General features: G+C 27.2%; 1 protein-coding gene across 1 annotated transcript in view; it reads right to left on the bottom strand.

The window, feature by feature from the left end:
* Window positions 1-19576, bottom strand: part of LOC109594445 (uncharacterized) — a 32046-nt gene that overhangs the window by 8628 nt on the left and 3842 nt on the right. The gene's annotated exons all lie outside the window — the stretch shown is intronic.

Below are 19576 nucleotides of genomic sequence, written 5' to 3'. Positions count from 1 at the left end.
TAAATTTAAGGAGCAATACATGCGGAAGAATTGGAACCTTATTTGCATCAGATTCTTGCAGACGAAGCATTAGTCACGATTGTTTTGTAATCTGCATTTGGTTTATTTATTGCTTGGAAGTAATTATGAGTAATGTTATTGTTTATTTATGCCCGGGTCTAATTTCCATTCATACATTAATTGCTGGCACAAGTCGACTTCCACCTCCGATTTATCTAAACGATGACAAGCACTGTTTATGAAGTAATATGATTAAAAGATTTGTTTGCAGTATTTTTGTGTCGTCAATAAACGTTTATTAATAAACAATGACGAGCTTGCATAGACTTTATTTTATTATTCCATGGGACCAGAGTCCACGTCTAATCGAAATAACGCAAACGGACAATTATAGTTTATCATAACAATTGTCATTAATTTTCAATTAACAAATCGTAATCTATATTTGTAGTTGGAAATATGTATGTAAATAATAATGCTGATTCTAAGTTTCCACTAACCCAAGGCGAGATAACAGAACTATAAATAAATATATTGACTGGTTTATTATTTATTTTCTCTTCAATTATATTTTAAAAAAATCGCAAACAAGTTGTAAAATTTATGCAGCATTCTTTCGTTTTAGTTGTATTGCACAATTGTCTTTGCATTGGCGATGCGGTGAAAGTGCAAAACCGAAATAGAAATGAAAAATGATCGAATAATAATGGATGATGCGGTCTATTTCTGGTACCGGAACGATGTTTCCACCGTGGCAATCGTTGTAGCGAATACGATTTGTAAGGTCGCGAGTGTTCGATGGCGAAGACGACGAGTGAAAGCGTCGCGCAAAGCTCCCATTGTTTTTGGTCGTGAATTTGAATAATCAACGTTCTTCACAGATTATCGATTTGTTACGTAACCGGATAAACACACTCCACGGAGTTAATGACATAGAATACTAAATTGGCCAGACATTGACATTATGTTGTTAATTGGATGGACGTCATTTTGGTGCTTCTATTCTTCAATTCAAAAAAAAATATTAATGTATATTTGATGGACATAGAGTCTAATTAGTTTATAGATATGGCAGTATAATATAAAATAAGTTATTAACGTTGCTAAAAATATGAATAGTTCATAGTACAGGTGGGAAAAATAATAGGAAAACAATTACATTGTTTAATTGATAAACTCAATTGGGTAAACAAATTGATTCGATTCGATCAGCAAATTCGTTGCTTTTATTACTATTACATAAAACATTTTTCTACAAATTACAAACTTTATTCGCATTAAAATCGTAAAATACTCATTACTTAAGTATCTGCGCAGGTTTGTTTATAAGATTATACTGCACAGACTGTTAAAAATTGCCTCAATAATTAAAAGTTACTTAGACTTACTTAGGAAAAAAGTAATTATGTTTTTGTTCGTGTATTATTTTTGAACACATTTTTATCCTTTAACAATTTAGTCTTAAATTATTTGAAAACTTAGCATGTAGCCTTTGTAACTAGCTATTTATTTTCATTATAATATAATATTTTTTGGAGAAGACGTTGAAAGTGATGAGGTATTGTCAGCAATGTAATTTAAGTTAACAGTTCAATGGTAAGTTTCAATTAGATGGCTAACAGAAATATTTATAGAAAAGTTATTGGATGACTCAGAAGATTATTTTAATCATTATTTTATCTGGTTTAGTAATTTGCAAATAAAGTCCTTTTTAATTATATATTTATTTTCTTCCTACGTTGCATTTAATATGGTACATATTTATTGGACAAGGTCACCAATGATTTAAGTATAATAGTTCAATGGTAAGTTTCAATTATATAGATGACAGAAATATTTGTTAAAAAGTTATTGAATGATTTAGAAGATTATTCACATCATTATTTTGTAGATAAGTAAGTATTGCCTTTCTCAACTATATACTTATTTTCTTTCTACATTGTACACTATTTTTTGGAGAAGATGAGGTTACACCATTTTGGTTTTGTTACCAATGTATTTAGTCTAATGGTTTATAGGAAAATTATTGGATGACTCAAACATTATTTACATCACTTTACTCTACTTTAGTAATTTGTAGTATATATTTTTTTATATTCTATTTAAAATGTATTTTTTATGAGATGTTGTAAATGATGAGGTTACAGAATTTTATTTTCGTCACCAATGTTTTTAGTACAATGGTGTTTATTAATTAGATTGTTGACATAAATATTTGTAGAAGAATTATTGAATGTCTTAAAAGATTATTTACATCATTATTTTATTTTGTTTAGTCCTTTCTAACTATGCATTTAAAATATATTTTTTGAAAAAGATGCTGTGATGATGTTACACCATTTTAGTTTCGATGATTTAAAAATGGCAATGAGTGCATTGAACATGAAATCTATATCGACGCAGAAATTAATTAATAATCCTCGTATTTAGATGTAGGTCAGCCATTAAGTTGTGATGCATCAACCTTTAGAATGAGACTATCATCGAAAAATTGGAAAAATAGATTCCACATAAATTTAGTGAGAATAACATCCTTGCACACAATTCAAATCAACTTTTTCTTGATCGTATTGTTACGTGGGATGAAAAAACGGTAAACCTGGTGGAAAAGATCTTAAAAAAAGTCTTAATCCAACAAATATTTTGATGATTATGGTGAACTGAGCTTCGCCTACATATGAATTACCTACCAAGAGGCCCAATGATTAAAGCAAAATGAACAAATTTGTGAAAATTTACTCAAATACGAAATTATTTATACAATATACCATTTATTTTGGTATGCAATATTCTGCTTTATTGCGAAGATAAGGTCACAACTGAGGTCGATATTTTCAGTCATTTCAAAAACCTAAGAACTAACAAAAAATTGCTGATTATAATTATGAACATTTTGTTCAATACTCGTTAATGTAAAGAAATAAAGAAAATGGTGAAAAAGTTAAACGTTAGGAACATAATTATATACATAATACTCCATACTCAAATTCAGCATCGTTACATGCTTAATGAGCACGTTTAACATTAAAATAAAGAAAAAATATTTTTTGCAGACTTAATGATAATTAACTGGCGTCACCTAAAACCACTTCGTGATGTATCTTCTGCGAACGAAACGAATCATTTCGCTGCGGAAACGCGAAAGATTGTATTCAAATGAAATGCGGAGGGTCGATTTTGCAATTGAATAATTAATCTCGGATTTTTACGACGCGACCTAATTTAATATTACACCGGAAACCGCACCGTTTTGTTTCGACGATGATAATTCGCACGTCCACGTATGTGTCAATTTTCCTGTCAAATATAAACAACGCGATTCCAATAAATGGTTGTTTACATTACATTGCCCGTTCGTTTGTGTATTTAGCCTTAATCAATCGCACGAACAATGTGTGTTATTAATATTATTGGGCGAGTTGTAATTGATTAATAATTAATGTGTTATGCGTTCCATCAAGTTCATTAACTCGGAGTCGTCGTTGTTTTTAGTTTAATGGTTCAATGGTGAGTTTCAATCAGGTGGTTGACAGGAATGTTTATAGAAAAATTGATATTGGATGACTCAGAAGATTATTCACGTCATTATTTTAACTGGTTTAGTAATTTGAGGGCAAAGAATGTATTTTTTTTGGAAGACAAAATCTAATCTTAGCCTAAGTTATATTTAATGGTAATTGACCTTATTTTGAGAAAAATAAAAAAACTATATTAACGAGAATTAACATAGTATGAAACTGACTAAATCAACAGAAAAATATGTAAAAATTGAGATATTATGATGATATGGTTTGAAAAAATGGTGAAAATGAGTAAAAAGTCTCAAAAATTACTGTAAATTTAAACATTCTACATTTGATTATAATAACATTTTTTAATAGTTCCTTCCAATTACACCCTAAAAAATGATTCCATCGTATATAACATGAAGCTAAATAAGTGATTTCCAACAACCTGTGATGGTTGTGTGCAGGATCATAATTAAACGGCAACCGTGGTCGATTATTCGGGCGGGCGCCCACAAAAATTGCGTCGCTTAGCGGCGTCAGACAGGGTGACGAAAGAGGCAGCATCGTGTGCGACATGTCGCCCGTTGTGCCGCGATGCGACCGCGTTAATTAGTTCCTGCATGGCGGTACAGTTAAGTCTCATTTCTTTTTACTAACAACACAAGAACCGACAGAAAAGAAAGCGCCCCTCCGGTCGACGCACGTCGGTGACCATTGTAAACACCCGGACGATTATTCGGCGTTTCGCTTTTTGATCCGCAGACAGATGTGCAGTTCAAAAATGTTCAGTTTGTGATTTATTGTCTAATTAATTAATAATTAATTATTTAAAATCATTTAGTCCATTTTTGGAGATACACAGATAAAATCTTAATTATTTTATTACATTATATTTTTCAAAATTCGTCCAAAAATATTCAGAAATAACAGGAAAAATTAAAATAAATTTCGTTTCAATTTTTTATTATCGAATTACCTACTAAGAAATGTTTGGAAAATAATGTTTCCTATTACATATTAAATATATATAGTATAGTATATAAATATATTAAAATTTATATAGTTGTTATTATTTAACAATTAAAAACGAAATCTCACTAACTTATTTGTAATAATCAATGAGAAAGCTTAAAAAGACATAATGTTATTTATTTCATAATATAAAGTATTTACTCTATTATCTATATTTTTTTCGTTTTAAATTATTTAATTTCATAATAATAGTTTTAAGGATTATTTACAAGATTTTTTATCTTATAGTTCTTTAAAACTATATATAATATTTTAGAAATAAGCAAAATAATAATTTATTATCCAGACAATTAGGAATTTTGGATATCTATTTAATTTCATAATATTACTTTAATAAATTTGAAAAAAAAAGAAAATTTAAGATTTATTTTTATCTAAACATAGTAGAATATTTAAATTTCTTAAATAATAATTTATTTTTTATTAATGAAACTAATTTTAAGGAAAATTAATTTAAGAATTATTTAAATCTTACACTTTTTTGATAAACATGTTATAACTATTAGATCTCTTTAAAATGAGCAAAATAATAATTTATTCTTTATCTTATCTTATTTCTGTTGATTTTTTAAGATAGCATTTTGTTTTTATTCATAATAAAGTTAATTACAATTTTAAAAACAGAAAATTTAGAAATTATTAAAATGATTTTTTATAGTTTCTCACTATGCTGATAGTTAAAATTTTATTTTATTGTTTAATTTTTTAACCTTTACATTTTTAGTAATTTAGTGTTAAATGTTTAAAGTAATAGTTTATTTTTAGTAATATCTTATAACCATGTAAGATTTCAATAAAATGAGCAAAACAATAGTTCATTATTTGGAAAAGTAAATTTGTAAATTTCTTTAACTAAGCCTGTTTTTTGTTGATGAAACTGAATATAATTTAAAAGAAGGAACATTTAAAAATTATACATTTTATTATTTAAAAATTATTTAAATTTGTTTTTTCGTTAAAAATAAATTAAAAATTATTAAGAATTATTTAAATAATATTTTGTTTCACAATTTCTTATAACTATGTAGATTTTCCTTGAAATGAGGAAAATAAGAATTTATAATTATGATTTTCTTTAATATTTATTATTTAACAATTTAATTTAATTGATTTTGTATTTATCTAAAAAACTAAGCCTGCTTTTTGTGGATGAGACTGAATATAATATGAAAGGAAGAGAGGAAAATTATTTAAAGCATTCTTTATAACTATTTAACTTGATAACTATGTAAAATTAGCAAGATAATAATTTAATATCTATATAATTATGAATTTTTGATATTTATTTAATTTCATATTATTTTTGTTGAATTTTTTAAATAACAATTTGTTTTTTTTTGTTAATATTATAGCCTACTATAATTAAAGAAAAAATAAAATTAAAGAATTATTTAAAATTTTTTGTCTTCTAACTATGTAGATTTTTCTTAAAATGTCCAAATAATAGTTTTTTATAGATAAAAAACTATTATGATTATAAAACTTTAATACTCATTCAATTTTTTAAAATAATTATTTAATTTAATTATTAAGGCTAATTGAAAATTGAAAGAGACAAAGATTTATTTAAATGAGCTAAATAATAATATTTTTTGGATAATTATGATTTTTAAATAATTATTTAATTTAATAGTTTTATTCCTGTTATTTTAAAACTTATTTATGTAATGTTTCAATTGCTTTTTATCAGATATTTACACAATCTAATCATTATTCTACCATAGCTCAAAAAGAAATTTGATCTTCCTCCTTCCTCAATTACATCATTTGAAATATCTGTGGAAATTAAAAAAAAAAAAACGTGAACGCAATTGAATTATATCTCCGACAGCTTCAACTGAATTCACAAGCAGAAATTCGATCGATTCACTTTCATCGACCAAAACACATAATTCCATTGATTAACATAAATTTCAAATAAGGAAGATCAACGGCGTACATTCTCCCGATATAAAATGCAGCTCCGGTCACCTTTGGGCAATAATAATTGACAATACTTTCACTAACGAAGCAAACACTAATTTGACACTTTGATTGATACCATCGCAATTTCTAGAGTTAATCAAAAATTCACCGAGCGCATTACAAGAGTGAATCTCTCACGTGTTACGTGTACGAATAACCAGAGCCTGACAGCCAAATAATCAATTATTTAGTAGTGCTTGCGCAACAACTATTTATTTGCAATATTGATTTAGGGTGTGCAAATTTTTACGTGCCATCAAATCACGACTAATTTAAACAATTTCTTTATTGGTTGTTAAATGGTGTACCTGCAGGGGTTAATGACAACTATTATTATATCACTAGAGAAATGGAAAAGCAGACGGAAATGCGTTTGTTTACATTATAAATAACCGCATATAAAATACTCACGATCCAACGCCCGATACCTACTTAATTAAAATGTATTTTCTACTATTGTAACATATTTATGATACACGATTTAAATAGAAAGTCGCTAATAATTGTTTTAATGAGATTTGCAGTATTTATACAATTAATTAATCAAATCGGCGGAATTATATGATAATTAGTTATTTTACTTGTTAAATTTGCAAATTCACTATGTGTGTTATTTCAATGGGGTAACTGACATGAACAATGAAAAGTAAACTGTTCACATGAGTTTTCACTAAAACTTATTCAACTCCATTTACACATATTTATAAATGAAATTAGTAATGTTTCTGTAGGATTATGTTAAAACTAATTTGGTGTGTTCATAAAAACAATGCAGGCCAATTAATTCAGTTTCTGAGGGTGACTCTAAAATGTGTGATCAAATTTGGGAGCAATTAAACAATGTGAAAAAATTAAAAAATATAAAAAAATAAAATATATAAAATATAAAAGATATGAAACATAAAAAATGTAAAATATAAAAAATATAAAAGATAAAATATGTAAAATATAAAATATGTAAAAAAGTAAAATATAAAAAATGTAAAAAAATAAAAATTGTAAAATATAAATAATGTAAAACATAAAAAATGTAAAAGATGAAACATATTAAATATAATAAATTAAAAATATAACAAATGTAAAAAATAAAAAATGTAAAATATAAAAAGTATAAAATGTAAAAAAATATGGAAGATAAAAAGTGTAAAACATAATGAATGTAAAACATAAAAAACGTAAAATATATAAAAAAGTAAATTATAAAAAATATAAAACATGTGAAAAAATAAAAATATATAAAAAATGTAAGAAAAAAAATATAAAAGAAAAGAAAAGTAAAAAAATAAAAAAATGTAAAATATAAAAATGTAAAACATACATAATGTAAAACATCAAACGTATAGAATATAAATACAATAATATAAAAGCTAAAAAATGTAAAATATAATAAATGTAAAATATAAAATATGTAAAAAAGTAAAATAAAATATAAAAAATATAAAACATAATAAATGTAAAATATAATAAGTGTAAATTATAAAAATGTAAATTATTAAAAATCAGGTATATAAAATGTAAAATATGAAAAAAAAGTGAAAAATGTAAAATATAAAAAATGTTAAACATGAAAAATATAAAAAATGTAAAATATATAAAATGTACACCAAATTTACACACGATTGAATAAAAGATTATAAAAATAATAGAGAAATTTTTGAGGGGCTGTATTTGATTCCGGAGAAACCCCTAGAGAAAAAAATTATTATATTAAATTTGGACTACCCCCTTTACAAAATCCTTTGTATAAATTAGATTGTCATTAATTAGACAGAAGAAAGTGGACGTTAAATTTCAGAATACAGAAGACAATAAACTCTTGTTGGTACAGCACAAAACGTCTCGGCATAATCATAATGATAAACACGTTAAACGCACCGCTGCGCATAATTAAATTAATTAAATTAATTTCTCGCACATCAATCTCTCAAACATAAATCGTTTGGCGGAGTCAAAATGTTTAAAGTAACGGACCCGATGGAATAATTGGTTATGGTTTGTTTCTTATGGTGAAATAATTATTGGTCTTTTACTTGTGGTCGATAATATTCGATTTCGATTTGACCGAAAAAAATTGAGGTGCGTTTAATGAACGTGATAAATATTCAAAGATTCCGTCCTGTTATTACGGTAAACGCCGTTAAATCTCTTATGGTAAAATGTGTGCCACAAATTCCAAACTTACGCGGACATAAATAGGAATATTATCTGTTTATGGTAATTCGTACATAAATAAATATTATGCTGTCACTTGTGAAAATGCAGCTGCTGTTTCTGAAAATCGTGCTGTGAATTTGTTGTGCAACAGTTTTTTTTTTTTCGTACACGATCTTGAAAATAATGTTCATTCACTGTCATTGACCATATATAATTTAATGATCATAGCGGAAGTCAGCTTCACGATCATTTTGTCCCGTTGGTCCACACTCATGCAAAACGAAGGTAAAACAATGAGTCAGTTCCAGAGTGAAAATCCTTATTGCCAAGTAAAAATTTATTATAATGACCTTCCACCCAAATATGTCAGTGATGCTGATGAAGTCAACTATTACCAAATAAATCGTCTATAATTAACAATAAATAACACCTGGTCAGTAAAATTATTATTCCAAAGCTGAACCTAAATATTAAATACTATTTGCGGTCGCTATTAGCAATGTTTTGTTGAATTTTATTTGTGATACCTTATGTAAGCAATGGATTTAATGTAACGGAATCATATGTAAATGACATTTGGTCTTAATATCTATTAGTTGAAAGTAGAGAAGGAACTTATGAGCATAATATTGAGGCCAGCCTACAGATTTATTGATTATAAAACGACTTATTCGATTTAATAACATTGTACTATTTTAAAGCAAAAAAATTATATTAATTATCGAAATGAATTAAAATAATGGGAAATAATTATTGCCTTTTTTATTGATTTTTTATACCATATAACAGAGGTGGCCAAACTGTTGCTCACGAGTCACATGCGGCTCTTTGAAGGATTATTTGTGGCTCTCGATAAATGTATCCCAGTTCCTTTTTCATTCCAGAATTATCAAGCAAAGTAAAATAAAAGTGTTTAATTTTTAATATTTAAATTCAGTACACATATTTTGTACTTTTATTTATGTTTTCCATAAATATAATTTCTTAATCAATTTTTTTAATGCTTTTTAAATACTGCGGCTCGTAAAACATTTCAAATTTTGAAAAATGGCTGGGACTATCAAGGAGCTGGCCACCCTTCTGACGACTCTTTCCCATGTTTAACAGTTGTCGTTATGTATATTTTTTATTCAATTGTTCACCTTTCGGTCGTGTAACATAAACACATTACTGTTAAACAGGTTAAACTTGGATTCATCACTCCAAACAATTCTTTTCCAGTTATTCACTGTCCACCCAATGTGCCCTTTGGCAAATTTTAGTCTGGCTGCGATGTTCTTCTTTCGTAGAAGTGGTTTCTTTGCTGGCCTACAAAGCCAGAATCCAAAAGTCTTCGACGTATTGTCCTAGTAGAAATCCTAGATGGCCCAAATTCGTTCATAACATCAAAAATTTGAGACGATGATAAGAATGGATCGACCTCAACAATACGTACAATTTTTTTATCCTGACGTAGGGTGGTTTTTCGTGATCTACCTGAATATTTACCAGGTCACTGACTTTATGGAATAATCTGGGGCCTTACTTAACTCCAAATACTTCAAAATTTCCACTTGCTTAACACCTCTTTTATAAAAATCTAATGCTTTGTTACTTCAAAACTCTAAACCAACAAATTTGCCTTTACCCATTTTAATGAGGTTATTAACACATTCAGACGTACAAATAAAAGTTTAAAATATTTATTTTGCTTTAAATATTAGATTTTGTCCAACCAAAAAATTTAAATTTCATACAATTCTTGATATATTATACAGAGTAGGTGTCAATCATTATAGAATACAATATGTCAATTTTATTTTAAAACATACATGTACAAATTTTTAAAATATAAAAAAATAAAGAATTCCAATTATTATGGCCAATACTGTATATATTTTTGGAAGCAATTTACTAAGAAATATTAAATATGAGCTGTACTATTTAAATTGGAAGCAGTATCTATAATGTTAATTGTTTTTTCTGTTATTGCTGTATAAATAACATTAAAAATTCCTTTCAAAATTAATGTAGCTCAATTAAAAAAAAAATACTTGTAACATTCTATAGAATGAGAATATACTTTTTATAATACTGTATAAAACAATAATAGTAAATTAATATTATATTAACAGTTCACATTAAATAACATATAAATGGCTAAAATTTTTAACATTTTAAAAAGTTGCTGTAATAATGACTATTACTGTATATATTTCACATAGATAATTGAATAAATTGTCAAATTTTCTTTAATACTAATTATATTCAGTTTAATTAATAAAAAACAAACATACAAAGATTTGTAAATAAGAAAATAAAATGATACAGATAAAATATAATAATAAAACTAACTGTTAAGGAAAATATAAATGCAGTACTGTGATCAGAGTAAATATAAATAGTGTATGATAATTTTATCATTTATATTTAATATATAAATCTAACATTATCAATATACTCAAACACTATTGAATATTTGTGATTATGAAGTTGAAGAATAACAAATATTGATGTCACATTTTTTCATTTTTATCCTTATAAAGTGATGCAATAAACTGAACTTTACAAATAGGCTAACGCATTATTATCGATTGTTTATAAAGATAAGTAGAATATCATTAATATGAGAGATAAACCAGTGAAAGTGGTTATTAGAGAACAGATTGTAGTGCGATAAGCCTTAAATTGAAGCCGTCTCTAATTGCACGGTGCACATATGAATCATAAAAGCTGCGTGATTCACTTGCAGGGGAGCATTTCCCTCCGCGTTCGTTTGTGAGCTTGAAACAAATCGATGTTTTAAAACTTCACAAACGAACCCACGGATCGTTCAACTTTCCATGCAGCCAAACACGGTTTCTTGAACTAAATAAATCACGAACGCACAAACACACGATGATTAATAAAATGACACGGTGAATATTCGGTCCAATGCCAAATAAACAATCGGCCGGCGATTATCATAATAATGTACGGACAAAAATGTAAGCGAATATACCATACACGCATCCGGTCGTGTAAAACGTATACAGCGATGGGTTTGTAAAAGCCGAACGTGTGTGTTTTGTACGTCGCACATATATATGTGCAAGGCAACCCAATTTTTTTGGCCATCACGAAATTCCATTGTGTGAAACCTCTGCTCACGCATAAAACACAGGATGCGAGGTGTTTGGTTGTTTCGAGACAATGATTGTAAAATTTTATTGTTAGTCGTTTAATTTTCTCTTCGACTTGGAAAAGTATCTTGATTTTTGGCAGGTTGCTCAAGAGGTTCCTTACGTCGATTCTGTTACACTACATAACAGTAAACTTGTAACAATTATTTATGTTAATCGGGTGTTTTGAAGACGAAAATAACATTTTCCATTTGGACCATTTACCTAGTAGATAATAGTAAACTTAAAGAAACTGAATAACCGTCTGTAAACGGCCAGGCATTGTCTAGTTTGAAATTGGCCATAATCAGAGTGATCAAGTTTTTTGTCCAACTACAAAATTTAAATTTCATGCAAGTGGATAAAATACCTAATTGTTATAATATTTTACAACCTTAATTATATTGATAATATCGTAAAAATTTTCAAAATTAAGAAATTCCAAGTATTATGGTCAATACTGTAAATGCTACGAACCTTCAATTAGTAACCAGAATTCATATGGAGTGCCTTTACTAAAAAATGAAACAAGATAATGAATCGTAATGTGAACACAATGATTTATTCACATTCACATAAACACAGCTTTCTATTTGATCAATTTATCATACAATCCTCATATTTATTCTGATCAGAGTATTGAATTTGTATTTTCCATTTCCATTTCATTTATAAATATTGTCTTGTAGACTCTACAGGAATGAAAGTATTCGTTGCTTAAATTAAACAGAATTTAATTGAGCAAACAATTTTACTTTTAAATTAGTATCTTTCAAACTCAAATCACTGATTTGAATGGAATATCGAGCAACTAAATATTATAGAATAATTGGACACAAATCAACCATAAAGTTTATTGTGGGCGTCAAAAATATCGAAAGTAATAGAAAGGTAAAATAATTGCTGTTTCTGGAAAGTGTGATAATTTACATACACATCCTCGTTTTGTCAATAATTGCTCTATTTTATAGTAAAACCAATCAAAAACGAGTCCCAGGTCGTATTTTATACTTGCATTTTCTATTGAAAAATTTATTTAAATAAAACCGTGTGTATTTATGGTACAATGAATAATATAAATAAGCGAGACAAATTTTCCCAAGTACTTGCACTGCTCGTGCCTCAACGTTATACAATGCCATTGAATTTCGCAACGTCTTTAGAAAAGCTATAATTTATAAAGGAACATGACAAGTGTCTGAAATGGGCAAATATAAAATGCAAAACGGATGTTATGTAAGTGAATCTTTGAAAAAATTCAGTGGCTATAACAACAGTTAAGTTCCAAATTGTTATTTTCTATTTTTATAATAGATTTAAAGTGAAAGAAATTTCTTAAATTTTTTCATGATGATACTAACTGAGAAACTATTTCACGTTTTTGTTAGCCACAGTTAAGTGAATTTATCATTGGCTAATTTTTTAGATCCTAAAGAATAAGAATTTAATGTGAACTGTTAAAACTATATTAATTTACTGTTGTAATTTTTCTTGCAGACGTTGGGATTAATGCTATGGCCTGGCTATCTCACAGTACAGACGTGAATCCACTTGGACACATCTGGAACATTCTTGGGTGGCATTTAAGGGACGATTCTAACCGTCCGAATAACTTAGAGGATGTGAAGCGTCTTCTACTCAAAATTTGGGAGAATTTGGACCAAAATGAAATGATATTGAGTATGAACAGAAGATGTGAAAATGTCATTCGTAGTAGAGGTGGAAATACCCCATATTAAATTCAAATTTTTATTTTTTATAAACATCAAATATAGGGTGTATACATTTATTTTTCAGTTTTAAGAAGATATTAATAATAATAATCAATTATTATTGGTATGACGTGTACATTTTTTGGAACATTCTATATTCTTTCAAGCTTCTTCAATTGCTGTGATGTGTCGTTTAAACTTGTAAAATTTTTAAGATTCTATTGTTTTTTGACAAATTTTTTCGCAGCTTCCACTTAGCCTTGGTTAACTCTTAGCCTTCTTGTTTCTTTCGGTCTTGGTAATGCTGAATTATAATTTTCTTACAGTTTCACATCGACTAATGATTAAATAATTATGATAAGTGTAATATAGCTAGTCAATAATCGACTTAATTTCACAGAGAGCAATGGAAGACCATAAATTAAAAAGATGCTATAATTTTGTCCATTGTAGAATAAAAAAGTACAAAATTTTTTAAAGAAGAAAATTAAGAGAACCAGTTGCGAAGTAGACTCAACAATAACAAAAAAAAAAAAAAACAATAAACATTAAAGTCAATTCAATTATATATTTTAATAAGTTTCTATAATTATGGCCACTATTATAAGTTCCAAAATGTTATACCAATTTTTATAACAAATTTACATTTTGGAAGTTGTTACTTAAAAGTTCTCTGGTGTTATAATACCAATTAAAGAGAAAAGTCACGTTTTTATTTATTATAGCTTACTGTTTTTATTTTATTTATAATTAATTTTCTGAATACTGGAGAACATGGGACTGGAAATTGTTTTTTAAAATTTCTCTTATATGACCAACTGAAGAGCAGTGTCCACTTTTTTGTTTGTTTGCTCAGTATCCCACAAATAGTGTCAGAACACCAAGAAAAATGAACATTTTAACTGCTTATCAAATCTTATTCATATTAAATTGTTTTAAAAATAAGTGTGTCGCACGTTGTTAATTGTTTTTACAGCAATTTCTTCAAATCCTAAAAAACCACCAGCGGTCGAAACCGTGCACTACTTAAAAATTAAATTTATGCACATGTTAATTTCATGTCGGGCAATTTTAAGACATTTAAGCCAATTTAGACGAAATATTTTAACATAATACTTCTGACGGCCGTGAATTTTAAAACCAGGAAAACCGGTCTACATAGCCGGCAAATCCGGTGTCGACTCTTTCTTGTTTTGTGCATTCTATTTTTGGCTTGTTGCTCGGCGAATGGTGGAAAATGAGAGAAACTAACGAAGGTGTACATCGACGAGATGGATGGAAAAAATCGACTTTCATCTAAAAATAATAAATTATGGTCCGTAATGCGTTATTAAAAACTGACTTTCTCGATAACACGGCATCAATTACAGACGAAGGACGCATTGAAAATGTAAACAAGAGTTGCTCTCTTACGTTTCTGAATAAAGTCAAAGATTTCTTTCAATTGAACACGTCTTAAATCCACAAAATAAAGTGGAAATAATGTACACTTTGTGCATTCATTCAAGTGTACACCACGTTAATGCGATTACACTCGTACTCTTGGCGAAATTGTGTTAGTGGTCAGCATGTCTATTGTCCTAATAGAAAATCTAGAGCAAATATTTTGGTGAAACTCATCAACGCTTTTACGTTTTTGGTAGGTGAAAATTTTAATATTTGCACGGGTGAAAAGGAGTAAATACTAGTTTGTAACAGCTCGGACATGGTTTTTTTAATGGTATTGACCTTTTTCGGATAATTAATATTTTATGGCATTAACCTTTAATTGACTGCCAAAAACTAGACTAGAAGTAACCTTGGCGTCATATCACAGAATAACCTTCCGGTAGAAGATTCGTACAAAGATAAACTGCACAGAACTAAGATAATGCAATTATGATTCGAATTCATTAAGTCCATTATATCATGTTGATTTATAACTGTGAGTGTTTTCTAAAAATATATGCGTAAATTTAATTTCAATGTAATAAACAATTTAAAATTAAATTTAATGAGTGAACAAGGAATCATATGATGATAAGGATTGCAATTAAATCAGGGATTTTCTTATTTTACAACTTAACAAGTTGTTTGTAATTGGCATTGAATTCTCTCTCGGTCATAAATAATCTACGAATTGAACAATCAAAGTCGTTAAGCTATTCATTTTAAATTTTCAAAATTGTATTTGAATACTTTTTTATAATTTTAAAAATTTTAGAATACAGAAACTTAATTTAAAATAAAAATATATAAATTATATTCAAATATATAAATTATATGTAAAATTGTTAAGTGTACCATAAGTAACTATTTTAATTAAAAAATATATTTATTTGAATTTATTGCAATTTTACATTATTTTTTAAATTGACAAAATCAATCTAATAAAATAAAATTTAAACATGATTGTACACTCCAGTTTTATTTTGTATAATCTGAATTAAAATTTTCATTATTACTATAATTGACAGTATTCTTAATAATTGAAAAACAATGTAAGAATAATCAAATTTTATACGGGGTGTTAGTTATTTACGTTTAATTTTTTGCATCTTAAAATTTCAATAACTTTGTTATTTTTAATGGAAAACTATATCTTTTAGCATAATTAAATTAAATATTAAAATATATTTCGTTTATAATAAGGATTCCCTATAATTAAAATGAATACTAACAGAGATTTACCAAAAATTTAAGTAACTACATTACATTTTTTGAAAAATATATCGAGTTCTCCATTGAAAATAACAAAGGTGATGTCACTGGAAACAAAATTTTGTTCAACATTAAATAGAAAAGTAGTTCGAGTCAAGTTATAATTGCTGTAAAAATTTCCATAAATTTCTAATGAAAAAGTTAGGTGAATCGCCCTGTATAATAACAAAAGTAAAGTGATTTCCTAATATTTTATGCAATTATTCAAAAACGTAAGTAATGCATACAATTATCAAATAAATGAGAATCGCATTTAATAAAATGTATTATACAACTGAAAAAATTTTTAAAAATCCAGATTTTTATAAAAACTGGTTTAGTTGGAATGATTTATATTAAGATATTCAGTTGCTCTGGATAATCATGGTTTATAAACTGATGTGGGTTAGATTCACCTTCATAGTTAAAAATTGCTATTTTTAACGAAACACCCTGTATATTTTTTGGGTTTTTAAATTCTACGTGCAGTTGCAATTAAAATGACCATATCATGTCCTATTCCTAAAGCTAAGAGTTTTTGAGTTATTAATTTTTTTCCAAAAATTTTGACAGATTGAAGATCTAACTAAAATGTCTGTAAAGTCACTAATTTTGATGCTGAAAAATTCATTTTCGGCTTATGCGTTAATTAAGGACCATCCTATAAGGAGTTATTATTAACACTCCCAAAGTTTATACGGGGTGTTCGGTATTTACATTTAATTTTGCGCATCTTAAAACATCAATAACTTTGGTGTCTTTAATGGAACACCATATATGTTTTAGTATAATCAAAATAAATATTAAAATTCCTTTCTTTTGGTATAAGAATTTTCTATACAGAAAATAAATATAACAATTGTTTTGTATTTCTCAAAGTAACATTACATTTTTTGAAAAATATAAAGGGTACTCCATTGAATATATATAATGAGAAATAATGAATTGATGTCTCTGGAAATAAAATTTTGTTAAAAAATGAATGAAAAAAGTAGTCAATTTATAATTGCTGTAAAAATTTTCATAAACTTCTAATAAATATTGCTATTTTCGAATAGAATACCCTGTATATTTATAAATTTTTAAATTCTACATGAAATTGTAAATAAAATGGCTACATCACATTAACAATGTCATTTTTTTTAAATTCTAAAGGATTGTCTATAAAGCCACAAATTTCGATGCTGGAAAGTTTACACGTTAACCAAAGACCACCTTAAATGAGCCATAATTAGTACTCCAAATTTTATACGGGGTGTTTGTCATTTACGATTCATTTTACGCATCTTAAACCACCAATTACTTTCTCATGTATGTTTTAGCATAATTAAAACGAGCCAATTTCAAATTTGCAAAGTACAGGTTCTCAATTTAACGTAAACATGTCAGTTGTGTAAACTGTCCATCAACCCGGTAAACAAACAAGCCAGCCAAAAAATAATCGCCACATTAAACCATTGAAAAAAATGTACAGTTTCACGTTCCATATTTTCGTGTCATTACCGACGCGAGACGCGCTAATTGCGGCCAGCACGCATTTCTTCGCGAAACGGTAAAAGCGGTCCATATATAATATTAAATGTGATGAAATAAAGTCGCATTTCGGCTGTTCCGTTGTCCTAGCGTTCCGTCGTAACGAGATGCACAATGGCAGTTTGGTTGGCAGGTAGCGATGTTTGCCACCGCGTAAAAACAGGTTACTATGGCCCCGAGGGGCTCTCGCCAAACCTCGACCACGGAGGTTGGTGGGAAGGACAGGTGGTGGTTCTGGGTTTTGAAACGAACCTTGGAACAATGAGGACCAATTAACCAAATCCTCAACAAGGATCAACGCGACTGGCTTCTTGGGTACTCGGAGTTTTTGTTTAAAATTTTAACAATGGTCTAAAGAAAGGGTAATTTTATAAGCATGCATTCATCAATCATATTTGTTGAATATTTAATTGTGCTCGTAAAATTAAAAAAGACTTGGCATATAAGAAATAATTTGACGAACAACAATATTATTAATTATTGGCATTATTAAAATAATTCAAAAATAATTTATACAATTTTTTGAAAAAAGAATAAAAACTTTGAAATCTATGTTTTTCTAACTCATAGTAATAACTTGTTTATCTCTAGTATTAATATTCTAAACAAGAAGGACCCTTTTATGATAATAATATAATAATAGATAAGATAAACGATGAGTTAATTGCTTTGAAATAGTTTTCTCGAATATTGATTGTATTAGCAATTCTTGTATTCTAACTCGAAGTTATTAGTTTTTGAGGATATAAAACTGTACAAAACGATCATTCATAAAATATGTTAATTTCTGTAATAAAATTAAAGATAAACAATTTTTAAATCAAATTAGAAGAAATAAAGCTGTAGTGTAAAACATGTTTAAGATTTATTAAAAAGTAATTAATACTATTTGATTTGATTTTATCAATTAAAAACGTTAATTATTGCAATAAAATGAGATAAATATAAATCTTTAATTAAAATAGAATACTTATAATAAAAAAATTTACAATTTAGATATTGCCAAAATACATTTCTTAATGTAATATAAATTAAAAATATTTTTAATTTATATATTATTATTTTGAATCATAATATTTCATATTACATGTGATTTGGGATTAGAATTATGTATCTTATATAATGATTTAAATTAATTAAATTATTTTAAATATCACTTCTGTGTGCTTCGGTCTCAAGAAATGAGAAATTGACTAAAATATATTAAAAATCAAAATATAAGCTTTTATATGTTAAAATGTTAAATTTTACAGTTAAAAAAATAATTAATAGAAAAAATGTTTTTATATATTAATTGATTTCAAATTTTCAGTATATAAGGTAACATATATGATGCAGCTATTTTATTTGCAATTTCATGTAGAATTAAAAATTTATAAATACATAGGGTGTTCTAATGAAAATAACAATATTTATTAGAAGTTGAAATAGAGTTGAACTACTTTTCTAATATACTTTAAAAAAAATTTTATTTCCGGTGACATCAACTCTGTTATTTTCAATGGAGTACCCTTTAATTTTTCAAAAAATGTAAAGCAATTTTGACAGATACAAAACAATTGCCATCAATGACACACTACTATCACTACACATAAGAAAATGGGAGTTACTTTTACAATTTTGGTAAAATCTCTGTTAATATACGTTTTACGTATAGGGAATCCTTATACCAAACGTAAGGTATTTAATTTAATTATGCTAAACCATATATGGTGTGAAAATAGCAAAGTAATTGATGTTTTAAGGTGCACAAAATTAAATGTAAATAACGAACACTCCGTATAAACTTTGGGTGTGTTAATAATAGCTCTCTAAAGGATGGTCCTTGATTAATGTGTAATCCGAAAATGCA

The sequence above is a fragment of the Aethina tumida genome, chromosome 3 (genome assembly GCF_024364675.1).
Source record: "Aethina tumida isolate Nest 87 chromosome 3, icAetTumi1.1, whole genome shotgun sequence".
Lineage (NCBI taxonomy): Eukaryota > Metazoa > Arthropoda > Insecta > Coleoptera > Nitidulidae > Aethina > Aethina tumida.
The sequence above is the reverse complement of the archived record's forward strand: the minus strand, read 5'-3'. Positions and strand labels throughout refer to the sequence as shown.